Consider the following 15340-nt stretch of genomic DNA (forward strand, 5'->3'; position numbering starts at 1 on the left):
AGCCCCGGGGCCTGTAGCCGGGGCCACAGCTTTCCACACTCATGGGCAAATACCACACGGTGTGTATGCTGAATGACTGAAGGTGTGATGAACGGTAGAGGTACCACAGGGACCCCTACCTTGAACGGGAGGGAAAACTGGAGGGGGACTTCCTGGAGGAGGTGAGATCTGAGCTGAGACCAAAGGAGGAGTTGGCATGAAACAAGGTCAGAAATGAGGACTCATCAAAGAGATGACCATGGGGCAAAACTTCTGACGGTGCAGGTAGGGCCAGGGCTGGCCTCAGCCTGTCTTGAGGCTGGTCTTGGGGCTGTCAGCCTGGCGGGGGAGGCAGTCATGGACACAGTGCAGCCTTGATACTCCTCACCAGCATGGGTCACAGATCTCTATTCATGGTGCTTCCCTTGGAAGGGCAGGTGCTGTTTCATAATAGTATGAGGCTTACTCCTCAGGGCCTGCTCCCAGCCCAGCTTCACCCCAGACCAGGGGTTTTATCTTATTCGTCAACTTTGATCAAATGGTTTCCTTGTGCATTGTGTTGAGAAGGATTCTGATGTTCAATATGAACTCAGTGGGAAAGATTGATTGGTGATTGATTAGTGATGTCTGCTGTAAGCGCAGAAATCACAAGTATGGGTATGTGTGCTGTAGATTTAACATTTTTGCTCTAGACTGTAGATATACTGTCAGACAGGAAAGGGTCTTGGACATTACTGTGTCAAAACCTCTTGTGTTATGGAAGGGGAAACCAAGGAACAGCTCAGGGAAGAGCAGAATGAGGCTTTAACCCCAGCTGGTCAGGCTCTGTCCCCTGCCCATGCTGCCTCTCTTTCCTAACGGCTGAGAGGCTGCACCAGTCAGGAGAGGGCTCACAGGCCAGGCTGGGGAGTAAGCATTCTGCTTCCAATGTGTGGGAAGTAGTCCAGATGGCCTGGAGCAGGCGGGGCCATGTGGGGAGGGAGGAGCGAGGGCTCTGGGGGCCCAGGGTCCCGGCTCCTATCCAGTGCCACCACTTCTAGCTGTGTGACCTTGGGCGAGTCACATCACCTCTCCAACCTCATCTGTAAAATGCGGTTGATCGAGTGGTTTTAGGGTTAAAAGAGACACTTCGTTCTACAAATATTTGTGAGCATTTCTTATGAGGCAAGCTTGGTGCTGGTGAACAAAATAGTCACAGGTGAGCAAGACACACGTGGGTCCTGCCCCCACATTGCTTACTGTTCCGAGAGACAGACTTTGCTCAAATAGGCAGTCCCCAAATATTGGGTTGACCAAAAAGTTCATCTGGAGTTTTCTGTAACATCTTACGGAAAAAGCCGAACGAACTTTTTGGCCAACCCAATAGTAGGCTCAAAACACTTACGTGGGCTCTACACGGACAATGTCAAGGTCTTGCTGCACTAAAAAGTGGCAGCCGTGGGGACTGGGGTTATTACTGGGGTGGTCGAGCCCAGCAAAAGCCACTGGATGAGGGGCAAGGGTGCTGGGATGCAGCCTGCACCCCACCTGGAGGGGGACCTTTCTCTAAATCCCACAGAGGCACCGTAAGGGCTGGCAGCTGCCTTGATTACTGACCCCCCTGTTTGTTGCCCACGAGAGCCCTGGGGCAGCAGCTGGGGTTAGGAGGCCACACCGTCCACCTGGGAGAACACGCTCTGTGATCAGCTCCCCTGGTGGTGGTGTTGCACCAGGCCTCAGTGTGCCCTTCTGTAAAATGGACATGGGGAAGGCCCTGCCACCCACGCCATGCCTCCAGGGTGGCACCCCCTGATGGGTGAAAGTATTCAAGCTTATCCCACTCTGGCCTCCACTGACCATGATGTCACCGGCTGCACGCCAGTCACGCTGGCCTGTCACCGGTTCTCACCTTCGCCGTGCTGTGCCCTCTGCCTGAAATGAAAATTCCTGCCCCTCAAGCCTGCTGTCCTTGGAGGCCCCACTCAAACGCCACGACCTCCAGGAAGCCTGAGCTTTCCCGCGGCTGGTGGAGGCTGGGGAGACAGATGTGAGGCACTTGTAGCCTGGAGGCGGCTGCCCACCCATGGATGAGTCAGACCCTGCTCAGGGCCAACTGTGGATCCAGCTCTCCCGGGGCTCAGAATGGAGCTCAGGTGTGCACGCCACGTCGCAGAGGCTGTGGATGGCGCCTGAAGCTGCAGCCTTGGTCCCAAGGATGGGGTCTCCTACACCCAACCGTGAACTCACTGCTGTGGGACTTGGGCCCCGCCTAGCGGGGAGTGCAGGTGGGAGCTGGCATAGCTACCAAATGAGCACACGGCTCTCTCTTCGCTTCCCCTCCTGTATCTCATCTGTGGAGGGCTCTGGGCATCAGCCACGCGGGCGTGCGGTGACGGAGGCCACGGCAGAGTGGGGTCCGTGGGCACCAGCCCTTCCCGTGAGATGGGGGGGCTGCAGCGTGTCGGAACGTCCTGGCCACCTCCTTCTCCTGGAGGGACCCCGCGTCCTCACAGGGTGCTTGCCAGCTCTCCTCTGAGTTTTCCCAGAGTCCAGCACACAGTAGGTGGGCAGCAAACAGTTGTAAGGGCCACTTTTAATCCCGTAGCCTCGTCTGAGACCCTGGAGAGTTGGTGGGGCAGTAGGGCGGGAGCCAGCAGGGATCTCGAAGCAGAATAGCTCTGACAATGTGGAACCTGATCCTCCAGACCGATGGATGCAGGAAGTGACCCCTCGCTCAGCCTGGCCAGGCTGGCCTGGGAGCAGGGCCCTGCGCGGCTCAGGGGGCGGCCAGGACGTTCTGTGGCTGGAGGGCTGCTGGAGGGAAGGGCCGGGGCTGGGTGGGCGGTGGGCACAATGGGGTGGCCTTGGGGGCCTGGGGACAGGAATACAGTGACTGGTTCCCTCCCTTCCCCTTGTGGCTGCAAACTGGCCTCCCCCCAGTTTCTGCGTGCTTCCCACCCACTGTCTGGGACCCTGGGCCCCGTGCTGAGGCTGGGGGCTGCCCCGACCAATCCCCACCTGTCCGACCCTCTCCCTCACCTCCTGGTGCTAGGACCGTCCTCCCAAAGGCTCCCAGGGGCCCTCGGTGCGGTGGGGGGCGGTGTGTGTCTGCAAACCGGAAAGTCCCTTGGCCACCTGGCTGTGTCTTTTTGTGTCCCAGGCTCGGAGCTGGGACGGCCAGGGTGAGCGGTCTGGGCTCAGTGGCCGGCACCCGGGAAGGTGCCCAGAGCCTGGCCCTGCAGGGCTTGGGCACAAGCAGCCCTTTCCCCAGGGCCGGCGTTTTGCAATCCTTCTTGGCCACCGACTCCCGTTTCTCTGGCAGTTGTAGGTTTTTTCGGCTGTGATTTGGACAATGTTTTTTTTCCCTTCTAAACAACCGCTCTGGAAAAAGGGACTCTAACTTTGAGCGAGCTGGCTTTGATTGTTCCACTTCTTTCCACAAACAGCACCCACTCACCACCCCGCCCCCAGCGCCCTGGCCAAGTGTTTCCAGACCCAGTGGCAGCCAGGGGTCACCCTGGGGCGGCGTCGTGGGCAGGGGTCATGGGCGGTGACCGCCGACCTCTGGAGCCTGGAGTCTCAGCCTTTGGGGCCGTACTGTCCAGTCGCTTTAGAGTGCAAGCTCCCGAGGGACGTTTCCTGAGCACCTACTACGTGCAGGGCACAGGCCAGGCACTTCTCATCAGCTGCACCCCAGAGGCCTCAGAGGAGGACAATTGGCAAGGGCAGGACTGGGCTTCAGAGATGTGTCTGTGTGTCCCCGCAGCTGCCCTGCTGTCTCTGAGCATACCGGACTGGGGGAACCCTGCCGATGACTGTTTTGATTCCGCCCAGATGCACCGTTCTGTGCGGTTTCAACGTCCTCCAGAGCTGCCATCACCTCGACGCCAGCCTCGGACTTCTCAGGTCTGCTCAGAACCGACTCTCACTCCCATTCCAGACATTGAGGACTTAGGCTCAGAGAGGTCAGGGAACTTGCCCGAAGCCACACAGCTGAGCAGCGGGGCAGGGACTGGACACAGCTGGTGCGAACGCTGTCTGAGGAAGGCTGAGGGGACCTTGGTTCTAGTGCACGTCTGTGGCCTGGGCTCAGGAGTGAGCTCTCTGCACACGAAGCGCCCGGCCCCAGAAACGAGCCCCCCTACCCGTCACCCCGTCCCTCTGTGGTGGGTGGTGGAGTACCGGAGGGGTCCTTGGACCTAACTCTGGTTTCAGTGAGGGGAAGACTGAGTGCATGGTGCAGCAGGGTGTCAGAGGTGGAGACGGGGCTGGGGCTGTGGTCTCCTGGGCCTGCCCAGCTCTGCCACCCCGGGATTTAGCGATGTCAGGGCAGGCGGGAGGGTGCGCTGTGCTCCCCTTGGCGAGGACAGTGCCTGGCAGACACCGTCCTCCTGGGATCTTGGGCTTGGACAGCTGAAGACTAGAATGCTGGTCCCTGTTAACCCTTGGGGAGCCCTGAACTGCTGGACCCTTGAGTCCCACATCTCCCCTCTGTGACTTTGCAGTCCCTCCCCCATAGCTTATAGGGAGAAGGGGTTGTGGTGACACTAGGTGCGCCCAGGTCCTCTGTGCAGCGCTCCTGGGCTCCGGGTGCACTTGAGACCTCCACGGCTGTGTGGGCCTCGTCCCCAGCCCTCACATGTCCCCGTGGGACTCACCCTGTCGCTCCCGCACGGCCCTCGGTCCTCCTTGAGGGGCTCTCCCCAGCCCCGCCCTGGCCATAGCCTCTCCCTCACCTGCACCCTCCCCCAGCCCTTCGTCTGTGGTCCCAGTGCCTGCCCAGTACTGATGTGGGTGCTTCCTGAATGAAGGAATGGGTGCATAGGGTAGGATGTCCCTGTGCAGAAAATATACCGGCATTTTAATCTTTTTTTGCCAATGATGACGTAAACTTGCATTGATTTAAACAAAAAAGCTGGATACCTTGTCATTTAAAAAAGTAACACCCTTCACTTTACCCTGCATAGCCGCAACCTCAGAGGATGCCGTGGAAGGCTGTATTTCGAGTGGTTTTACAAGCTGGTCCCTACGTGCCAAGATTTCAGGAGCAAGGAGCTGGGCTTACGACTTCTGGAGTCCCTCCCAGCCAGCCACAGGCTCCTGGCTCTGCCTGCCAAGAAGTCCCTGAAATGTACTCTGACTCCGAGAGGGGACAGGGTCCCAGCCAAAGTCTAAGCCCCGGGTCATGTTGGGGAGGCCCAGGAATGTGGCTCATCTGCCCTTGACCAGGTGAGCAGGGCAAGTGAACCCTGGGCACTGGCCCCCCACAGGGGGACAGCCTCTCAGGCCAGCTCTGAGGGTCACCTAGCCACGCTTCCTGTGGACAGGTCCCTTTAACCCCCAGCAGGACCTGCTGTGCTCAAGGCCCCGCCCTGAGCCCATCTGAGGCCCTCCATGTGCCCAGAGACCCCGCACCATCCCCTGGGGCCCTCGGGGCCCTCCCGTGGCTTCCCCGCTGGGAGTTTGGGGGCGACGTGGGGGGAGGCCGTGGAAGCCAGCTTCGGCGTCCCGCCTTCTGTCCTAACCCTCAGAGTAAACAGGAACATTAAATCACTACTTGGGGGTCAGGAAACTGGAAGTAATCAAAACACAGTGTCCTGTCCTCGGCCTGGGCGCTGGGCCGCCCGTCATCCGCCCAGCCCTGCACTGCAGCCTGGGGCTTTCCCGGCCTCGTCTCCGCCCCCCGCCGTCTGCCTCGTGGGCCCGGGTGCCCGCAGGGGCCCACGCCCCGGGGTACAATTCGTGAGACCCCGAGGGCCCCGCACACACACGTGGGCACCACCCGGCAGGAGACCTCACCACCAGCCCTGGACCCCAGGGCATGAGGGTGGGCATGGGGAGGGCCTCAGGGGGTGGCAAGGGGGCCAGGGAGCCTGTGCCTGCTGCCCTCTCTCTGCTTCTAGGGTAGGCGCTGGCCTGCGGGCTGTCCCCACTGCCTGCCTCCCACCGCGGGACAGTTAGATGGGCCTGGGGCACATGGAGGATGGGCAGGCGGGGGTCTTCTCTCCCGGGGCACTCAGGTCACACGTGCCCTTCCTGACTGCATTTCTTCCCCAGTATGCACTGCAAAAGCTGGTGGGTCTCCCAGGATCCCCTGAGGGCCACTTCCTAAAGGGGAAACTGAGGTTCGGTGAGCGGAAGTGGCTTCGAGGCTTAGCCCCCAGGCTCCCGCCCCTTCCCACAGCCCAGGGATGTTTTCAAAGGCTGGTTCTGCTCCCGGAGGTCATGGGGTGAGCGGGGGTGAGAAGGAGACCCCCCTGGGCTGGGAGGCCCAGGCCCAGGCTCTGTGCCCAGCCCGGTTGTGAGCTGCTGTGCCGCCTTGGACACAGCTCTGCCCTCTCTGGGCCTCTACCTTCCCACCTCAGATGGCCTCTAAGGGACGTCCCATCTCTCAGATCCCACCCTACAGGAGGTGAGAGGGAATCTGAGGGCTGGCCTCAAAGGGCACACTGCCAAACCCCAGCCCCACGTGGTCACTGATTCCCCTGGGGCCCTGCTGCCTTAACCCCTCAGAGCCCGTGTGCTCCCTAACCCTAACCTTGACTGTGAGCTGGGCTGCCTGGACAGGGTGGGACCTGAGGGAGGAGTCCCACAGGGGCCTGAACGGCAGAGCTCTCTGTGGCCCGATGGAGACCGGGTTGGAGAACACGGACAGCCAGGATGCACTTGGAGCCCAGGGTAGGGATGGCGGGGGGCTCGGGCCTGCCTGGAGGAGCTGCGGGTCTGGTGGGGTGACCCACGCGGGCACAGACGGTTGTAGCCACTGTGACTCAGCTGCACAGCGTGCAGGGGCCTGGGCAGGAAGTGGCCCTCTCTGCCTGGCCCTCAGAGGCGACGTCTGGGCTGGGCCTGTTAGGCAGAAGGGAGGCAGGGCAGCCAGGGTGGGCTGCTGGGGCGGCCCCTCCCTCGTTAACCCTCCCTGAGATCTGGGCTTCGTGCCTTCTGAGCGTGTGCACACCTCGTGCTTTCCTCGAAGCCGGCCTGTGACTCAGGTGTGACTGTACCCATTCTCCTGATGAGGAGAACGAGGCCCACAGAGGCCAGTGTCGTGCTGAGATCGCACTGGCGTTCTACAGCCGATGGGAAGTTTGAGTCCAGCCCTGGTGGCTCTAAGGACCCGACTCCTTCCTTCTTAGGGCTCTCGTCTCGCACCCTCGGGTGATGGGCTGGGCGGTCCGTCCGTGTCCTCCGCCCCACTCCGTGGTCAGCCATGGCCTCCAGCAGCAGTGGAGGGGCAGCCCTGGCATCTCGGCTCTGCTCCCTGCTGGAGCTGCGCCCGGCCTGGGGGGCAGTGCTTTCTGCCTCCCCTTCCCAGGGTCAGGGATGGTCCCAGGGCCTGCAGCCACAGCAAAGGTGGAGGTTTAAGACTGACCCATCACTCAAGCCAGAACTGGGCTGGGGCTGTGGGGAAAAGGGCTCCACTTACAGGTTCTTAGTCCCAGAGAAGGGGTGAGGCTGGCTGGGCTGGGCTGGGAGCTCAGGTGGGTGGGGAGAGGGGAGGGGAGCAATCTGAAAGGCCAGGAGCGATAACAGGGACGGATGGGGCAGGAAAATGCAGGATGGGGGTTCCTGGGAGGAGGTGGGTGTGCTGGGGGGTCGGGAAGGAGCTGGCTGCCCGCCTGCACTCCTTCCCCTTGCCCTGCGGTCCAGTCCCTGGTGTCCACCCCTGGCGCCTGCATTGCTTTGCCCGAGGGAGCAGGTCAGGCCAGAAGTACCAGAGAATCAAGGCCCACCTGTCCCACCCCAGTGGCAGATCTCAGCAATGGCTGTGGGAGCAGGTGGGCCAGTACCCCCCAGCGCCCTTGCCCTTCAGGTGGGACAGCAGAGTCCCAGTGGCAACATGCTCTGGTTCCCGCGGTGGTATTGCCCGCTGGCTCCTGTGCCGGCCCCTTGCTGACCTCTGCATCCTCTCCTGCTGTCCTGGGACCTTGTCCAGGGTCTGGCAGGGAGGCTCAGGGAGAGGCGGGGCACAGGGGCGGCTGGAGCTTGGGGTGGGGTGGAGGGGGGAGTCCAGGTTCTGGCACCGGTGACCGGTACATGGGGTACTATTCACCGTGATAGGAAACTGCCTTCGCAGACTGCCTTGAAGCCAGGAACCAGGAACCGGGTCTGTCCAGTGAGACGCAGGGGACGAGGTGCGAGGGGACGTTTACTGGAGGACTCCTGGGAAAGACTGTGTCCTCCCTGAGAAGAGAGGCCACCCCTGCACCTCTTCCTGCTCTCCTGCCTTTAGATACTGTTTGAGAACTTGGTGTTTGGAGCTGGGGCAGCCACTTTGCCACAATGAGGTCAAGGTCAAGAGAAATCACCAGGGGCTGGCCCAGGGCCACCAGCACCAGCAGCCATGGACCTCAGACTCTTTGTTATGCTGGAAAAACAAACCTCTCTTTGGTTAAGTCACCGTTCACTGGGCCTTCTATTATTTGCAGCCCAAAGCATTCCTAAATAATACAGGATTTGCTACCAAGAGCGGGGTTGGAAATGATTTTCCAGGACCCAAGCAGCAGAATCTCCTGGTGCAGGAGGAGGTGGGAACATGGCAGAGCTGGGAATGCTGGGTCTGAGGGGCATCCGGAGGAATGTGCCCACGAGGCAGCTGGATTACCAGCGTGGAGCCGGGAGAGCAGCCCAGAGACAGCCATGGGTGGTGGCCAAGGCTGCGGGAGTGGGTGGGGTTGCTCAGGGAAGATGGGGAGATGGAGAAGGCCGGCGGGTGCCGGCAGAGCTCAGGGAAGAGCAGCGTCTGTGGGGTGGGTGGGAGAGAAAGAGGTGCCCACGACGATGGGGAAACACAGTAATAATAACAATAAGAACAACATCAACAATAAATCCGCTGTTTATGGAGCTAAGTGTGAGTGGCTGGCATTCACACGGACGGTCTCATTTATCCAGTCCTCACTGCCACGTGGTGTGCACGGCACTATTATCGTGTCTGTTTTACAGAAGACAGCACGGAGGCTCTGAGAAAGGGCCACAGGCGCTCAGAGCACGGACAGAACTCCTGGGGGAGCCGGACGGGTGTCGAGAGGAGGTGTCGCTGCAGCGGACTCCGGGACCTCCAGGAGTTGGCAGATCCTGCGGCCAGGGCAGGAGGTGAGGCTTTCCAGGCAGAGGGGATGGCGTGAGCAAAGGAAAGGATGGGATCTGGCCAGACTCGAGGATGCACAGGGTGGGGGCCCTGGAACTCGGGTGAGGGTATGCGCTGGGGCCTGGGGCGCCAACCTGGGGGAGGGGCCACCTGACCAGGGCCCACTCGCCCCATAGAGCAACCAGAGCTGAAGATGCAGCTGCCCCGAGGGGCTCGTGCGGCCACACCCCCATCCCAGATGTCTCTCGAGGCGGAGGCGAGGCAAGACCACAGTCGGAGCCCTTGGCCTATGGCCACGGCAAACAACTTGTCCTCATTGTCATTGAGTAATTGCAGTTGGGCCCTTTGGTCCAGGCCATTTCAGGACAGCGGGCTGGCGGTGGCCCAGGCGCAGTGGCCCGGGACCCCCTGGCTCACCAGCCCAGGCCAAATCCCCTTGGCTGTGGGCCAGAGCCTGGTTCTGGAGGGGAGGTCCACAGGCTGGCTGGGTCAGGAGGACGGAGTCTGGGCAATGACTCTTGCAGGGAGCCCTGGTTGTCAGGGGGCCGGGGGAAGGTGAGTGTGGGGCTTACTGGGGTGGCCGCCGGTTAAGGGGCTGCTGGGGAAGGAGCCCTGCGCTGGGGCGGGCGGACTCAAATCTGTGGCCAGTGCCAGGATGACCACTTCTGCTGTTGGCTGGGTGAGAGCAGGTGGCCCCCATCCCGGACGCTGGTGGCTGGTCCCGGGAGAAAGGTTGGGGCCAGGAAGGGGGGCCGGTCAGACAGCCGAGTTCAAACTCCAGCCCCACCCTACGGGGTGAGATCTCGGGCAGGTCCTCCCCCGCTCACAGTTTCCCCATCCATCAGATGGGCACAGTGATGTCCATCCCTTGGGAGATGCCGTGAAGCTTAAACCAGAGGATTCATACAGAATCCCAGGCCCGTGGATTTCGCAAACAATTAAAATTTCAAAAATCAACTTGAGTTCCTGTTGTCGGGTGCCAACTTTATATTTTGCCAAAGCAAGAACACTGAAAACAAAACCAAACATCGGCTACCGTCTACTGTTACCATCACTTCACAGAAGAAGTGGTATTTGGACACAAAAAGGGTTGGCGGCATCTGCAAGAAAAGGGCGGGCCCGTCAATAAATGCGGACAGCTGAGCCCGGAGCCACTCGGCTTCGCCCTTACTTTGTCCTTATTTTTTCCCTTCACACTTGGGACCAGGTGTGGGCAGCCCCGGTGCGGGCCTGGGACTCAGTGGGAGCATTCTTGGTGAGGCTGTGTCCCTCCTGCCTCCTTGCCGGCCGCTTCCAGCTCAGAGGCGAGAACTTACCACCTTTCAGAAAGGTGCTCTCTGATCAAAGGGGCCCCTCCCTCCGTGTGATCAGTCCCAGCTGCCACCCAGACTTGCCGCTTCCTCCCCAGGCCCATGCAATTTTCTCAGCAAATAGGGTGCTATTGGGAAGAAGAATCTGGCCATAGCAGGTCCACTGTAGGAGGTGCAGAATTGAACATGCAGACACCTGAGGAACAGGTGCCCGCCGATATCTTAGTGCCCTGGGGCCAGGATGACCCTCCGAGGATGGGAGACCGAGGATCAGAGAGGCCGTGCGCGGCGTGGCTGGCGTCCCCGTACCGTCCGCTGGGCTGGGTTCCCGAGGCAGGTGATGAAAACTTGGGTGTAGAGCCCTTTCCCAGCAGAATCAAAGCTGCAGAATCAAAGCTCCAGTGGCCAAGACTCCGCGCTCCCAACGCAGGGGGCCCAGGTTCGAACCCTGGTCAGGGAACTAGATCCCACATGCCACAACTAAGAGCCGTCACAGCCATATAAATAAATATTAAAAAGATAATAATAATGTTAAAAAAAAAAAAGCTGCAGACAGAGGTGGGCATCAGTCCTTTGCTTCATTTCAAGGTCATGGGCTCCAGGCTCTCCTTACTGGAGGGTAGGACTCCAGGGTCCCAGCTGGGCTTGGAAGGATGGGCCCGGCAGGGACCCGAGGTGTGGGGATCCACAGGGCTGGTGCACACAGGCACGTGCACACAGGCGCGCACACACACACACACACACACACACTCCCACGGCAGCATCCCAAACTCCTGAGTCCCGACCTCCTCAAAATCACCTACCCTGGGTGCAGGGACTGTACATGTGCATGGAACCGCCTTCCTTGGGGCCCCTCTGGCTGCGCCGCAAGGAGCTTCAGGCAGGGAACACGGACAGACCTGGGCTGGAGTCCCACTCCCCTCCACCCCCAGTTCTGTGACCTTGGGTGGGCTGCCCCCCACCCTGAGCCTGTGGTTCCTTGCCTGGGACACCTGCACCCAGCACAGGGCCTGGCGCACAGCAGGCACTCAGCGCAGGCTGGCCAGTGGCTGTGGACTGGGCTGGAGGGCTCCGGGGACAGGGGTGGAGGCGGGAGGGTCCTGCCTGCCTGTGGATCGCTCCTGCTCCCACCGTGAGGCCGAGGACCAGGAAGCTGCGGTCCCCGGGGGCAGGCTCTTTGATGCCCTTGTTAGTGGTGGGGATGTTTTCGTAGCTTGCTCCTCCGAAAGTGGCTGAGGAGCTGCCCGCACCCCCAGCACTTGGGCAGTTTACTGTGCACCTCGATGAGTCAGGGGGCCACAATCCAGCTGCTGGGGGGCAGCTGGGGGGGGACCAGGGCCAGGTCGGGGCGGGGAGAGCCACCGTCTTGTGCGACAGGCTGGGGGTGGCATTTCTGGGTCAGGGAAGTGAGCAGGGTTTCTGCTGGAGGGCAGGCTGGGGTCACGGGGCCTTGCTCCCAGGGGGCCGGACCGAGTCCCCGCAACCCCGCAGATAAACACCTTCTCAAACCTGCAGGCGTGTTTTGGGGCCCTGGGGCGGGATGCCAGCTCCTCAACAATTTCTGGTGTGTCACAGACCCTGGATGTGAGTCCTGAGAGGTTGTGCAGCTTGAAGGTGCCTGCCCGCCACAGAGGGGGAAACTGAGGCTTTCTGGATTCTTCCACAGGTATTACAAGCGCCTGGCTCTGTCCTGGATCCCGAGGACCCGGAGGAGGATGTGCCAGAGCCCCAGGCTCCAGGGCCCCCGTTCTGCTGGGAGAGACAGACCTGGACCCACAGCGCCCTGAACTGTGCTCGGCTGGATGTGCCACGCTTGGGTGGAGGCCTAGGTCTGCTCCCACGTGGGGCGAGCGTGTGCCGGGGCCCAGAGGACATGGTCCCAGAGAGGCCTCGGAGGGAGGAGGTGCTCACGCGGTGGAGGCCAGCTCAGGCCAGGGCAATGCCGGACAGAGGCTGGAATCCCCTCAATCATGGGTCCGCTCACCTCTCACTCCCTGAGCACCTGTTCCAGGTGGGTCCTGGCTGCCGTCCAGACAGGAGTCAGCTAAGCTCACCGCTGCAGCAAACAGCCCTCAGCAGTTTGCACAACAGAGGGGTTTGCCTGCTCGTGTCTCAGTCCGCGTGGGTGTGCGGGGGGTAGGGCTGTGCCCCAGGGGGTCATTCAGGACCCCAGGGTTGCGGGCCGGGTACCTCAACTCCCACAGGCGGCTTCACGGGCTGGAAGGGTTCTAGGGAGCGGGCTCGGGGTGCACGCCCGCGGAAGGGAGGGGAAGACGCGGGATGGGGTGGAGTTCGGCAAAGCTGAGCTGTGGCGAAGCCTCAGCAAGTCCTCAGCCGACCCCCCAGGGGGCTCAGGGGCTGGTGGGCCCTTCACAGTGGTCCTGAGTTTGCAGAATGCTGGTGGGCCTCTACTCCCATGCTGCCCGGTCACTGGGTGCAGAGTGCCCGTCAGCAGAGGGGGTGAGCCTTGGGCAGCTCTCTTCAGGCCACGTGTTCCCAAAGGGGCTGGAAACTGAGGCTAGTCTATCAGGACACAAGGTCCTGCAGGGGCATCCGGGCAGCACACCACGGCCTCCACTGCAGATGGCCCCGTGCACGGCTCAGACCCACCTTAAGTTCCGGGAGGGAGCCCACTTCTTCAGGGTTCCGGTGGGTCTCTCTCCCCAACAGAAACTCAGAAGAGGAAAGTTCGTGGACAAACTCCAGCCCTGGCCACCGCAGGGGGCCTTCAGGCTGCAATGATAGGCATCACCTCCCTCCTCTGCTCTGTGTTCTAGATCCCCTCATCCTCCGCCTGTACCTCTTCTGCTCAACACCTGTGGGCTCACCTGTGGGCTCACCTGTGGGCTCACCCAGACCGTCATCCCTGAGACGTAGGAGTCCCGGGTCGCCCTGTCCTGCTCAGGCTGTGGCGGCTGTACTTTCCCATTTTACCATCAACACTGGGCAACGGTGTGCCAAGGGGTGCCTGGTGGGGTCCCCTGCACGCCACACAGATACCCCTGCGTTGCCATTGGAACAGCACTTCCATTTCCTGCTGAGTCTCCATCAGCCCTACCAGGATAACGATGCCTCTTCTCTCTGCGGGTCCCTCGGCATAAGAAGCCAGAGTGCCCGGCGTCAGCCGTAGCTTGTAGTTCAATGAAACTCTTACTGTGTCCCCGGTGGAAGCTCTAACAGAGCCCTGAATTGCAGAGACAGGAAGCACGAATCCCGCAGTGGCCGCTGGGAGAGATAGTAAGTGTGGCCACTTCCGCTTCCACCCCGTGGTTCTTGGACTCATATATTCCACCCAGCAGGGACAAAAAAGGTCACTGATTGAGAGTGTGCACTGTGCCCTGAGGACAGCACCCCGTCCTTGCAAGGAGCTGCCTTGAGCAGGCCTTCAGCTCTGCCTTGGACAGGCTATCCTGTCACTCGATCCGGCTGGCAGCTCCCGGGTGGCGTGGTCCATGATATGACAGTGGACCCTAAGGTCATAGGCTCACTCCAGCACCCCCTTTTCTGCGAAGTGGGTCTTTGGTCTGATGTGATGTTACATGGGCCTCACGCCATGGGACTGAATATTCTGTGATCTTTCAGATGGCGGCGCTGACTGAGGCCCCATGGAAAGAAAGGCAGCCCGCATCCATACTATTTCTTTTCTTTATTTTTATTTTATTTTTTATTTTATTTATTTTTTTGTGGTACGCGGGCCTCTCACTGCTGTGGCCTCTCCCGTTGCGGAGCACAGGCTCCAGACGCGCAGGCTCAGTGGCCATGGCTCATGGGCCCAGCCGCTCCGTGGCATGTGGGATCTTCCCGGACCAGGGCACGAACCCGCGTCCCCTGCATCAGCAGGCGGACTCTCAACCACTGCGCCACCAGGGAAGCCCCATACTTGATTCCTGTCAAAACTCATCCTTGCCTCTTCCAGGATGGAAGATGTCCAATGTAGTTAACTTATTTCTGAGATGCTGATGGGTCTCTTTTAGGAATGGTGCCGTACTAGGGGCTCAGCCTTTGTCCCTGTTGCTGGCAGATTGGACATTCAGCGATGGCACTAAATAGACAAGCCTTAGAAAGTGGGAATCCATGTTGCTGGGCTATCTTAACGGCTATTCCATTCCCATACCCACTGTTCCAGCACTGGGGTGGCCATTCAGAGGCGGGCTGCTGTCAAGAGGCCAAGTCACTTAGTCTATCTGGTTTTTCAGGGCTGTTCCTGGACGGGGTGTTTTCTAGTGGGTATTAATATGCAATACTTTGTGTATACTCCACCTGTGTATGCTGCATCCACATGTTTCCACCCCAGACTTCCCTGATTTTCTAATTTTTCTGATCTTCTAATATTTCTCCTTCCAGGTCCCTGACCAGCTGACCGAGCCCTTTGTCACTGCCCATGAGTCCATCTATACTCTAACTTTGGAAGACTCTCCCTCTCTACTATTTTCCAAGGCCGTTCCAAGTGGCTTGGGGCAGCTACCATCCGTTTTTAGTTTGTACCCATATTCTGAACCATCACTATACCCACCTTATCATATGCCCACCGTATACTATGCCCACCGTATACTATACCCACCGTATAGTATACCCATCCGTGAGCCAAGCCTAGCCTTTCATCTTCCATCAGCTGGTTATAAAGATCCCATGTGGTTAGAGGTGGGAGCTGAGGGAGAGGCACTGGTGGAAGTCATGGGATCTGGTCCTTGATTAAACTTGTGCTTAATCTCAGATGTGTCACTTCTATTTTATGTTGGAACACTGCTGGGCCTAACTGACCTTATGTCTTGGTAGGTCTGATAGAACCCGTTTCATGGTGGCCAATGCTGGCCACGTGGTCACTTGATTTCCATGGTTGAGCACTGTCTCTAGCAGGGTCCACACCACAAGCTATTTATTGAAAGATGTATAATTCTCCATTGCAGATGCCATGGGCTTGCTCCAGAAATGGAGGCATTGGATTTGATATTTTCCCATTGGGGTCTGCCATAAAATCCACTTG

At 59.8% G+C, this 15340-nt stretch overlaps 1 long non-coding RNA gene across 1 annotated transcript; it reads left to right on the plus strand.

Moving 5' to 3' along the window:
- Positions 1-8881: 8881 nt before the first annotated feature.
- Positions 8882-15069, plus strand: LOC137222365 (uncharacterized). Its single transcript, XR_010942424.1, has 4 exons — positions 8882-9051; positions 12023-12367; positions 13134-13593; positions 14701-15069. It is a non-coding gene; the product is annotated as an uncharacterized lncRNA (long non-coding RNA).
- The last annotated feature ends 271 nt before the right edge of the window (positions 15070-15340 follow it).

Source organism: Pseudorca crassidens, chromosome 1 (genome assembly GCF_039906515.1).
Source record: "Pseudorca crassidens isolate mPseCra1 chromosome 1, mPseCra1.hap1, whole genome shotgun sequence".
NCBI classification, from domain to species: Eukaryota; Metazoa; Chordata; class Mammalia; order Artiodactyla; family Delphinidae; genus Pseudorca; species Pseudorca crassidens.